We start from the raw sequence: 12,443 nt of genomic DNA, 5'->3' as shown, positions 1-12,443 counted from the left end.
CAGTAGTGTGGAAATTATTTGAAGAAAAACCAAAAAAAAAAAATTTATTTTAAACTTCTTAAAAATTCAAGAAAAATTTAAAAATCGATATCCAATTAAAACTCGTAACATAAAACACAAACTTATTTTATTTATTCTCTTTTTTTAATAATTAAACTTCTTTACTTTTGAATAAAATTGATTAGAATTAATTCATTTCGAGTAAACCGGATGGATTAAATGAAGTTCTTGATATTTCTTCCCATTATATTTATATAATTTGAATATAAATCGACGAAAATGATCATAATTTAGCATTTTAAAACTTGGCAATTCTCAAAGTTTAAGTAGAACTTTTCTTTTTTTAAAGCTTTCAAGAATTACTTAAAGCACTTGGCATTGAAAGAAATCCTTACATAGATTAAATGTTATATAAATTAGTGATTTCCCCCTCTTCGTAAGAAATATCACTTCTTCACCAGTACATTAATATTTATCATTTTGTGGTATATTCCTCGAGCATCTTCTACTGTGCAATTAATAAACAATGAATTCACTAATACATTATCTTCTTATTTATCGAGAAAGGCCTATATTTATATAGATAAGAGGGGAAAAAAAAACTATCACGAGAGGATATAAAATGCAGCTGTTTAATAACTAGGAGGAATGGAGGACACGTCTCTTACTTTCCTAAATTTCCTTCAATAACCTTTTATTATCTTATATTTAAATATATTTTTAAATGATCGATTTAATATATAAAAATATTATTTAATAATACAATTTTGTATTGAAAAATGTATATAAATAATACTTCTCTCTCTCTCTCTCATTGACTATAATGATTAAATTTTTATCATTCTGATACATAATAAATAATGAGGAAAAATTCGAGGAATTTTTATAAATCGAAAATTAAATTAAATTAAATTTATCAATTAAATTCATTGAAACATTCTTTGTCAAATGTTTGTTTGATAAATGAAAAGTTTTAAACTTGTATAACGTTAGAATCTTTTAAGTTGTTTAAGCAAACAAACATGATAAACGAATTTACAACGATCGATTCTTTCACTTCTTAATGCTTAATGTAATATTTGTTAATTTAAAATTAATGTGTATAGAAAATATTTATACGAAAATTCACTTAAATCTAGTTTAAAATATTTTTACGATCTTTTAAATTATAATTAAAATTTTCAATTTTTAATTGATTTTCTTTTAATATATTATCGTTCCATAGCTTATATTTTATTCAGTTATTTCTAATATAAATAATTTAATAGCCTTTTTTATTATATATATACTTTGTATATTATATGAACGTAATTCTTTTAAATTATTTTACGTAATTGTAAATATATTTGAAAATAATTTATTTTAATTATTTTTTTAAGTTATGATTCTATATATTATTAATTTGAATACTGTAGTGTAAGAAAATTATATTTTAGCAAGTTATAACTCATTCACATTGATAAACATTACAGTATTTTATATTATAATGACCTTAGATACAGTAAGAACATTAATATTCATGGTATATAGGCGGTCATAGATTCTCATGTTTATAACATTATGTTCCTCTAAGACACAGTTATATTATAAGGCTCTTTATGTAAAAGTGTTCTTTTTTTTGTGTTAAAAAGACAATAAAATCCTTCAGTAATAAGTTTTCCTTTTATTCATAAATTTCACTAAATTTTTAGAGGTATATTATTTTTTTTTCTATGTAATTTTTGAGGCCTCTCGATACGACGAGGCCTTAGTTACGCCAATGGGATAAACACCTAGAATTAATTTAAATAAAAATTATTATTTTATAATGTTTAATAATTTCTCTTTCATTACGAAATTTTTTAATGCTTTAATTAGAATTATTTTGTGTAAAATCACAAAATGTTTTCATATCTTAACACACGAAAAGACTAAAAAAAAAAAATATAGTTAAAAGGTACTGTACATAATTTACATTAACTATTCTGAAATATTAAGAACGTGGTAATTTAATTTAAATTACAATTATTTTATCAACGTAATTTCATTAAGAAAAAAAAGTACCACATAAAACTTTTTTGCATCAGATAATGTGTAATTGGGCCTTATACATTGTGAAAATTACTTTAAATAAACTTTTAACACGACGTATTCAACTAAAATAAGACTGATTATCACGTTAAAGGATATATATATATATAAAAAAAAAGGAAAAAAAATTAATGATGTAACTCACTGTTTGGTATTGTAATCCATTTTAAGATAAACACCAGGAAATGAGGCATTTTTAATTCTTTAATCCTTAGTTTTTGCATGATTATCGATTCGTTAAATATATTCACAAACAATATAATTAAAACTTCATTTATATCGATCAGAATTTTTATTTTTTTATTATTTTTTCTTCAGTAATAAATTATATAAATTTATAANAAATGAGGCATTTTTAATTCTTTAATCCTTAGTTTTTGCATGATTATCGATTCGTTAAATATATTCACAAACAATATAATTAAAACTTCATTTATATCGATCAGAATTTTTATTTTTTTATTATTTTTTCTTCAGTAACTAGATTGCATTTTTGATCATTATCTTCGCAAAATATTTATCAAAAGTAAAATAATAATAACAATAAAAAATAAATAAATAAATAAATAAAATAAGTAATAAAAAAATCACAAACCTAACATAATTAATTTATATTGTCGATTTATTTAATGAATTGGTTTGTTTTAAAATTGAATTCTTTTAATTAATTAACTTGATTTTTCAATCAATTTTTCTACACGAATCTTCTTAACTTCGATAATCTTGACAGAAATTTAATACTCGTAAAGTTAAATACTTAAGTAAATTTCTTTATAACTAATCAAAGTTTAAAAGAGTTTTTTTTTTCTCTGCTTTTAAAGCATAAAACGTGTAAATAAATAAAGAAAAAAAATTAATAATAATAATAGAAGAGAAAAGGAAAATAAAAAAAAAAGAGAGAGAAGAAATTAAAGTTAAGAAAGTTTAATTTCGAGTGCTGCTATCTGTTATTCTAAATGTGAAACTAAAGCCAAAGTTCTATTTGATTAATCCAATAGATAATTTAAAGAACGACGTCTCGTTCTTAAACAATTCTTTGGCTTTGTTCGACAAACTTGGCGAAACAAAAGCATTTATAACTTGTTCCTTGTAATTTACCACTAAAGAAAACTCTAACTGTGTCATTACTTGATAGTAGTTACCATTACATATTAATGAAACAAGGAGATCTCTAACACTAACAAAGAAAAAACAACACATCTTTTAACTACACCATTTCGTTCTGTTGTCCTGTCTAATAATTAAAATTAAAATATATTAATTTAAATAGTAAATACAGTATTCTATTTTCGTCTTTCGTATTAGTTTAGTAATCGATTTAAAACATCGGAAACAATGCCACATCTCATAGAGTAATAATAGATGGCACTAGATGACTATAATATTAAAGCATTGTATTTATGATTTAATTTTTGTTTTTACATTAAAAACATTATACATAACTTGTAAATTTAATAAAGAGTGAAGACTACGCATCGTTTAGTTTCAAATTTTCTATTTTTTATTTTTTTTTTGCCCAATTTAGTTCAAAAATAACACGGTAAAAACTTTTGTTTGTTACATAAACAGGTTATTCTAAAGTTGTTTTTTAAAGAGTTTTTTATTTTTTTGATCGATATAAAAGAGAAACAAATAAAAAAAATAAAGTTTTTTTTTTAGTCTCCTCGGCTCTCGACCGGAAATCAATTTAAAGTGAATAACTAAAGCTTTAGTATAGAATATTTAAAATTTATTCATTAGATCCCGAATCTATAGAAATCATCGATCGATCGAGTATGATAAGTCAAGAATTATTCCTAAAAACTTACGAATGAGGAAAATATCGTATTGTTTTTTTTTTCTTCAGTAATAAATTATATAAATTTATAAAAATAATTACTCGATATTAATTAAATTATACAATTTTTACGTGTAGTAAAACAGAGGATAAATTGTTGATATAACCTTATTTGATAAGTTCTTTCGTGATAGAATAAACGTGTCGATAAACTGACCTAGATAATGTTTCGATCTGTATTATCTCAATAATTTTAATACAGATAATAATCGTTTAATAAGAATCTTATAAAATTTAAGACGACGTTTAAAATATTAAAGCATCTCTCACTCTCTCTCTCTCTCTCTTTCTCTCTCGCTCTTCCTTCTGGGGATGATGTTGAAGATATTTCGCAGTAGTAGTTCGAGAAATCATCACTAGGGTGCGCAATCGAGACGGGATATAGTGTACAGTTAAGTGTTACCCGTCCAATCTGCAGACACGTTGCTTCAAAGGCTGCTTCTTTACATCTTCACTAACAAAGGATGCTGAAGAAGACAGGTATGAACTGATGCTTCATCCAGGTAACTTTTTATCTATAGAAATTAAAATATATTTCTTTAATTTTGAAATTTTTTGTAATATATTCTTTAAAATTTGTATTTATTTCACGAAATCCGAAATAATTTTCATACATTTTAAAAAGAGATTTAGAAACGTATATCTGTTGATAAACTTAGTTTACTTTGTTGCCATTTACTTATTTATCAATTTGAAGAATGTTCGATGCCTTAAAAAGTGACATATGTCTGATAGGTTAAAAAAAAAATGGTCCTTGTCTGATAAAAAAAAAGACAAATAATGCTAGCATTTACAGTTCGATTTATTGAAGTTCTTTAACTGATTGATAACGTTTCATCTTAACTTATAATGATGGAGTAGCTATGGAAACTTAATTAACATCACGTCAAAGAAAGTATTAATTTATTGACTTCATTGATAATCGTTAAAATAATTTTAATTGCATGTATTTCCTTTCTAATTTTCAAACTTTCAAGCTATAATTCCAAGCTGTAGAAATTGATCCCGAAAGCGTAAAACCAATTAATTTTATTCAATATTATATCAACGAAATTTTGTAATTTAGTAATATTTATGACGTGTATAACCTTCAAAACTTTATTAAGAAGTTATAGACAGCGTTATAAATATATATATATATATATATTTTTTTCCTCACTAAATATATGAGCATTAAACATCGTAATGGTGTTGGAAAATGTCTGTCATAAACGTAATAACTTCACGGAACGATTGAGAGAAAATGCATATTATAGTCGATTTAAACATAATTTAAAATGAGGAAAAACACGTATAAAGAATCTAATCTTAATCAATCATTTTATATTCTTTAACTTGAAGTTTCTTGTCATTATCTATATCAATAGAAGTTCTTTTAAAATTATATATATAAAGAATACATCAACAAGTTGTTTATATTTTATACGAAAATTTAAGTAGAATAATAGAAATTAATTTAATATACATTTAAACTTAAGTATAAATATAAATAACTCGTTGAAAGATGGGATATTTTGATAATGATAAACACATTTAAATTTATATTTAATTATACTTAAGTGCCGATTATAAATTATTTTTACATTAAGGAAAAAAAAAAGAAAAAACAAATTCTTATTTTATTCCTTTTCTTAACTTTGCATCTGCTCCAAATTTCTTATTTATTCTAACTACTTTCAACTCATTATTCTAAAATATTTATGTAATTTTATTTATTTATTTATTTATTTAAATTGCAATTTTCTATACCCGATTCTATTGAATAGAAATTTGCTTAATGTAAGTAAGCAATATTTAATTTTTATTTACAGCAAAATTTTTAATACATTTTTTTTTGTTTACGCAAATATTATTATTATTATTATTATTATTATATAATTTTATATAACGATAATTTTATTTTTTTTAATGGCAGATTAGTTTAATTATAATTAATAGCTATTTAAAAACTCTTTTTTAAAAAAATTATTTAATTAGTAAACGAATTAAATTTTATTAATTATTTTTTTAATTAAATTTATATATAATTTAATTGCTAATTAACTTTATTAAGTTTCTTTCTATTTATTCGAACAGATAAAGCAATTCAATATAGGCAAGTTGATGTGTAAACTTTAGGGTTTTTTCCTTCCTTTTTTTTTTCCTTTCTTTGTACTTCAAACTGTCAAAGTTGAATATTGTAATTTAATCTTTCGGTTGACATAGTTTACACAATTACCTTCTGTTCGTCATCTGGAAGAGTTTTCTTCTCTTATGGGATCGTTATCGCCACACAATGTTAGAAGAAAGGTTAAAAAAATTAATAATAATAAAAAGGAGGGGTCTATATTTACGCTACATCTACACGATTTTAATAAATTTAGATTAAGATACATTAAATTTACAACTTTGCAAACAGTTTACAGATTACGAATTGTGACATTAGTTATCTCAATTAATCGAGTTATCGAATTGTGTGATCTGAATATCTCCTATAGGATATTAATATGAGTAACTCCTATTTATCCATTGAGATCTCAGCTGTTATACTAAGAGCACACTGGTTTGTCTGTTGGGATCATCCTTAGAAATTGTATGAACATCATTGATCATACCATTCTTAGTTTCAGAAATTAATTATGATAATTATCATTAATCAGTTTCGTTTTCGGACATTAATTACTATTACCGAGTAATGGCTTTTAGTAAAATTAACTAAAAAAAAAACAAGAGAAAAATCTTGTTTTTTTTTTATAAGTTAATTTCATTGTATTCTTGTTTCTAATTACGTTGAAATCTGTCATTCTAATATCTTATCAACATTTCTACTCCAAACTCTAAAGCAAACAATGAAAGCAATTGGTTCTGTGAGGTACCAGTTAACTGTTACATGTTAGATAATTAAAATGCACAGAAGTGTGAAGTTTATCACCAGAAAACATCATACTTAAATATTTACTTTGTTTTTCTTTCTTCCACGCTCAGAATTAAAGGGATATTAATAGATTTTTTTTAATAATAATAATAATAATAAAAAGAAAGACGAAACATAGAATAAATTAATTTTAAATAGGTTAAATCATAACGTTGCTTCAAAGGCTGCTTCTTTACATCTTCACTAACAAAGGATGCTGAAGAAGACAGGTATGAACTGATGCTTCATCCAGGTAACTTTTTATCTATAGAAATTAAAATATATTTCTTTAATTTTGAAATTTTTTGTAATATATTCTTTAAAATTTGTATTTATTTCACGAAATCCGAAATAATTTTCATACATTTTAAAAAGAGATTTAGAAACGTATATCTGTTGATAAACTTAGTTTACTTTGTTGCCATTTACTTATTTATCAATTTGAAGAATGTTCGATGCCTTAAAAAGTGACATATGTCTGATAGGTTAAAAAAAAAATGGTCCTTGTCTGATAAAAAAAAAGACAAATAATGCTAGCATTTACAGTTCGATTTATTGAAGTTCTTTAACTGATTGATAACGTTTCATCTTAACTTATAATGATGGAGTAGCTATGGAAACTTAATTAACATCACGTCAAAGAAAGTATTAATTTATTGACTTCATTGATAATCGTTAAAATAATTTTAATTGCATGTATTTCCTTTCTAATTTTCAAACTTTCAAGCTATAATTCCAAGCTGTAGAAATTGATCCCGAAAGCGTAAAACCAATTAATTTTATTCAATATTATATCAACGAAATTTTGTAATTTAGTAATATTTATGACGTGTATAACCTTCAAAACTTTATTAAGAAGTTATAGACAGCGTTATAAATATATATATATATATATATTTTTTTTTTCCTCACTAAATATATGAGCATTAAACATCGTAATGGTGTTGGAAAATGTCTGTCATAAACGTAATAACTTCACGAAACGATTGAGAGAAAATGCATATTATAGTCGATTTAAACATAATTTAAAATGAGGGAAAACACGTATAAAGAATCTAATCTTAATCAATCATTTTATATTCTTTAACTTGAAGTTTCTTGTCATTATCTATATCAATAGAAGTTCTTTTAAAATTATATATATAAAGAATACATCAACAAGTTGTTTATATTTTATACGAAAATTTAAGTAGAATAATAGAAATTAATTTAATATACATTTAAACTTAAGTATAAATATAAATAACTCGTTGAAAGATGGGATATTTTGATAATGATAAACACATTTAAATTTATATTTAATTATACTTAAGTGCCGATTATAAATTATTTTTACATTAAGGAAAAAAAAAAGAAAAAACAAATTCTTATTTTATTCCTTTTCTTAACTTTGCATCTGCTCCAAATTTCTTATTTATTCTAACTACTTTCAACTCATTATTCTAAAATATTTATGTAATTTTATTTATTTATTTATTTATTTAAATTGCAATTTTCTATACCCGATTCTATTGAATAGAAATTTGCTTAATGTAAGTAAGCAATATTTAATTTTTATTTACAGCAAAATTTTTAATACATTTTTTTTTGTTTACGCAAATATTATTATTATTATTATTATTATTATATAATTTTATATAACGATAATTTTATTTTTTTTAATGGCAGATTAGTTTAATTATAATTAATAGCTATTTAAAAACTCTTTTTTAAAAAAATTATTTAATTAGTAAACGAATTAAATTTTATTAATTATTTTTTTAATTAAATTTATATATAATTTAATTGCTAATTAACTTTATTAAGTTTCTTTCTATTTATTCGAACAGATAAAGCAATTCAATATAGGCAAGTTGATGTGTAAACTTTAGGGTTTTTTCCTTCCTTTTTTTTTCCTTTCTTTGTACTTCAAACTGTCAAAGTTGAATATTGTAATTTAATCTTTCGGTTGACATAGTTTACACAATTACCTTCTGTTCGTCATCTGGAANAAAAATTGTTTTTTTTTTTAATTTAATCGAAATGACAGATAGTTGTTCTGCTAATATTATAGAAAACCTTTCAAATAAAATATATTACTTGAAAGCAAATATTATTGCTTTAGAAATGCATAAAGTTGTAAAAGACTAGGCGATGTCTAAAAGATAAAAGTAAATTGTTGATTCTTCTCCTAGAATGACAAAAATCAGGATAAAAGGAAATTCTTTCTACTAAGAAAGATTTAAAATTTAATCATAGTAGTGGATGTCTTACATGTACTGTACTGTACTGTACTGTACAAGTACTGTACACACAATACGTTACTGTATCAATGCTTAAAAGTATTAATTATTATATTAAATTTTTTTTATATAGAAGCATATTTAAAAAAAAAACTACAATTAAATAAATTAAATTCTTAAATTTAACGTTTAAAAAAGTTTGATTAAATTTTTGATGTATTATTAACTTAATATAAAAAAATTTATAAATTTTATATGTAATAAAATGATTATTTTTATATAATTTTAATCATCAAAATGGTTTATTTTTATCAAAAATTATTTTTGTTCGGAAAAATTTTTAGAGAGATTCGCGTGATTAAATCTCGAGAGGAAACAAACGAAAAAGTTTCAAAATCTTTAAAGTTTACGGTCATTCATTTGGGAATAAGAAAATATATAAAGTTAAATTCGATTTTTAAAGACTTTCTACTGAATTAAATATCATTTATGTGGATTATTTCCTTTCTTCTTTCTTGTTTTTACAACGTTAACCTCTTATATAAATTAATACTTTAATATATTTAAACATTTTAACGTTAATACTTGTGTTATTTTTATTATAATTTAGAATATTTTCTAATTTTCTATATAATTTATTTTAAATTTTATTAATTTTTATATTTTGTTTAAACATCACGTAACTAGAAGGAAAAAAAAAATATATATATATATATAATAAACAATCATAAAATATTAGTTTAGAACCTCAGGTAGTATTAGATTATAAATTACTGAAGATACTCAATTCAGAGAAAACATAAATAACTAAAACCTACAACAAAAATTAAACTCTCTCTCTTCGCGTTAATAAATTTTCAAAATTGCTTAATAAAATATCAGAGGATTTTTGATTACTTACCTAAATTTCACAGCTCTATGATAATGGTTATTTTATAATAGTTTATGAATGTAACAACAGTTATTTTTACGTGTCATGATCATCTGTTTAGTATTTATTTATTCGCACTTCGTTTTTTTTTTTTTTATTTTTCTAATTATCTTTGTTTGATGGCTTAAATTAGTAAGAATAATGATGATTACTTTATTAATTTAATCATACAGTGAGAGAAAAATGATTATTTTTCTCACTATAAGTCATATATGTAATCTATATTATGGATATATAAAAAGAAAAATATTTCAATATAAATCGAATTTGTGGATCCAAATATCTTATTTTATTTATTGAAATATAAAATATACTTAAAATAGATCTTTTTACGATAGATCTATTTGTTATATATTGAATAATATTTTATATATATACAGTAAACTCATATATAGTGTCATAAATTTATTTATTTTTTTTTAATACAGGTCTATATATTATAAAATATATTTTTTTAAAAAATTTACATACTTAAGAGTATATTTATGTAAAATAGACTTAATTTAAAATCTGTAAAATCAATTAGAAGAAGAGAAATAGAGTTTTAATAAAGGAATCATTTTTTTTTGTCTTGCCATTAAGACCTAAACATAGACGAATAAAGATTTGTTACTTTCGCTTCATTCATTGGCTAGATGTGCTGCAAATGGGAGGAGCAATGAGCTAGATAAAAAATAACAAATTTTTATTCGACTCTATTTCTTGACTTTTTTCTTTTTCTTTTCTTTTTATTATTATTATATTGAATTTCCTTTTGATTCTTGAATTAATGGCATACATTTTTGTTATAGCTATATTATATATAATAATAATAATTCACTTTTATATCAGAAAAGTTATGTGTTTACGTAAAGTTAAGATATTAAAATATATATATATATATATATATATATATATATAATTAATTATTATATCCTTATATAAATCTTGTGTTTTTTTGTTTTTTTATGTGGAACTTTGTAAATAAAATTCATTATTAAGACCAAATTATTAGTAATTATTTGAAGGTAGTTTACTTATATCTAAACTATATGTTTCCTATTTAAATAGCAAATTGTGCTTAGAATTCTTTGGGAATTTTATTTAAATAAAAGGCTTTTTTCTCCCCTAAATACCTTCAATTCTTGAAACATGCAAATTGGATCGAAACGATCTCATTTCCGGAATACTCGTGCAAAATGTAAATATAAAAACTTTAAAAAACTAATATTATTTTAAATAGTTATCATATAGATTTAATATATATATATATATTTTATTCAGCAAATATTATTATTCTTATCGAGAATTTAATTATAAGTTAGTAGCAATTCTTCAGAAGAATTTCTTTAAAGCGAAAGATATATATATTTTAAAATGAGAAATTTCATATATATTAAAGTGAAATTTCTTTCCGGATATAAAAGATAATAAAAAAGAATTCGTGTCATTTTATTTTATTTTTGAAAGTAAACGATAACCAATAATCGATTTTTAATTATCATCTCATTTTATCATTCAGTTTAATAGTAACAGAATGGAAGAAAATTGATTCGAATCTTTTTAAAAAAAATATGTTGATTTAAAGCACATTTTTACTATAATTTCATTTATATATACCATTTTAAATATAAATATTCAAGCGCAAGATACTCTTGGTAATTCAAGAATTAAAATCCTGAATATTTTATTAATCTATGAGCGATTATAACTGCTTGAAACTACACACATTAGTGTAAAATTTTATTATTTTTATATATAATATTAATACCCATTTTTCAATTTAAAAAAAAAATAACATTATTATTGTTACTTTGATAATATGTAATTGTAATGATTATATAATATTTAAATTAATGTATAATTAAGATTGAGGGTTTTTAATACATTTAAACGTTGATTAGATAGTTAATTTATATAATTAAAATAAGTGATATTATTATTAAATCGCTCATTATATAATCTAGATTACGTAACAATAACTGACAAGTTTCAAAATTATAATAGACCAATGGGAATTATAGAATGAAATGGATGGAATTTGACACTGATTGGTCAATTCTTATTCATACATATGTAATATTTTATACATTAATTATTATTTTTTATATATACATATATTAAGAATCTAGTTAATTTTATTAATTTCTATAATTTCGAAAGGTAATTAGATAAATTAAATGAATGAATGCATTAAGAATATTGCTTCCGGCTTCCTATATTATTACAATTGTTACTTCTAAATTATATCTATCAATATATCAGTATTTGAAGCGAATAATTTTCCATCAGAATGGAACAAATTATCAAGATTGTTGGGATTTTATTTACGATAATCTCTTCGTTCGTGACGTGTTCTCACTAGTAACAGAAGCATTGTGTGACGTTTATGCACTGTCACGTGATATCGTTATGTCAAATTAAACAACATAAGTGATGAACTTATTTGTTAAAGAAATAATTTTAATTAATTATTTTAAAATTATAAGAACATTTTAAATATATATATAT

At 22.1% G+C, this 12,443-nt stretch overlaps 1 protein-coding gene across 3 annotated transcripts in view; it reads left to right on the top strand.

Moving 5' to 3' along the window:
* Nucleotides 1–4,298: 4,298 nt before the first annotated feature.
* Nucleotides 4,299–12,443, top strand: part of LOC111623109 (somatostatin receptor type 2-like) — a 42,969-nt gene continuing 34,824 nt past the window's right edge. Inside the window, exon 1 of one of the 3 annotated variants that reach the window (XM_023365592.1) lies at nt 4,299–4,387. The gene's annotated coding sequence lies outside the window, so the exon portion shown is untranslated. Of the gene's footprint in view, nt 4,388–6,970; nt 7,054–12,443 lie in introns of those variants that run through there. The other 2 variants (XM_023365590.1, XM_023365591.1) reach the window with 2 other exon arrangements.

This window comes from Centruroides sculpturatus, unplaced genomic scaffold, assembly GCF_000671375.1.
Source record: "Centruroides sculpturatus isolate CEXI.00-Female unplaced genomic scaffold, Cexi_2.0 scaffold346, whole genome shotgun sequence".
NCBI lineage: Eukaryota > Metazoa > Arthropoda > Arachnida > Scorpiones > Buthidae > Centruroides > Centruroides sculpturatus.
The sequence above is the reverse complement of the archived record's forward strand: the minus strand, read 5'-3'. Positions and strand labels throughout refer to the sequence as shown.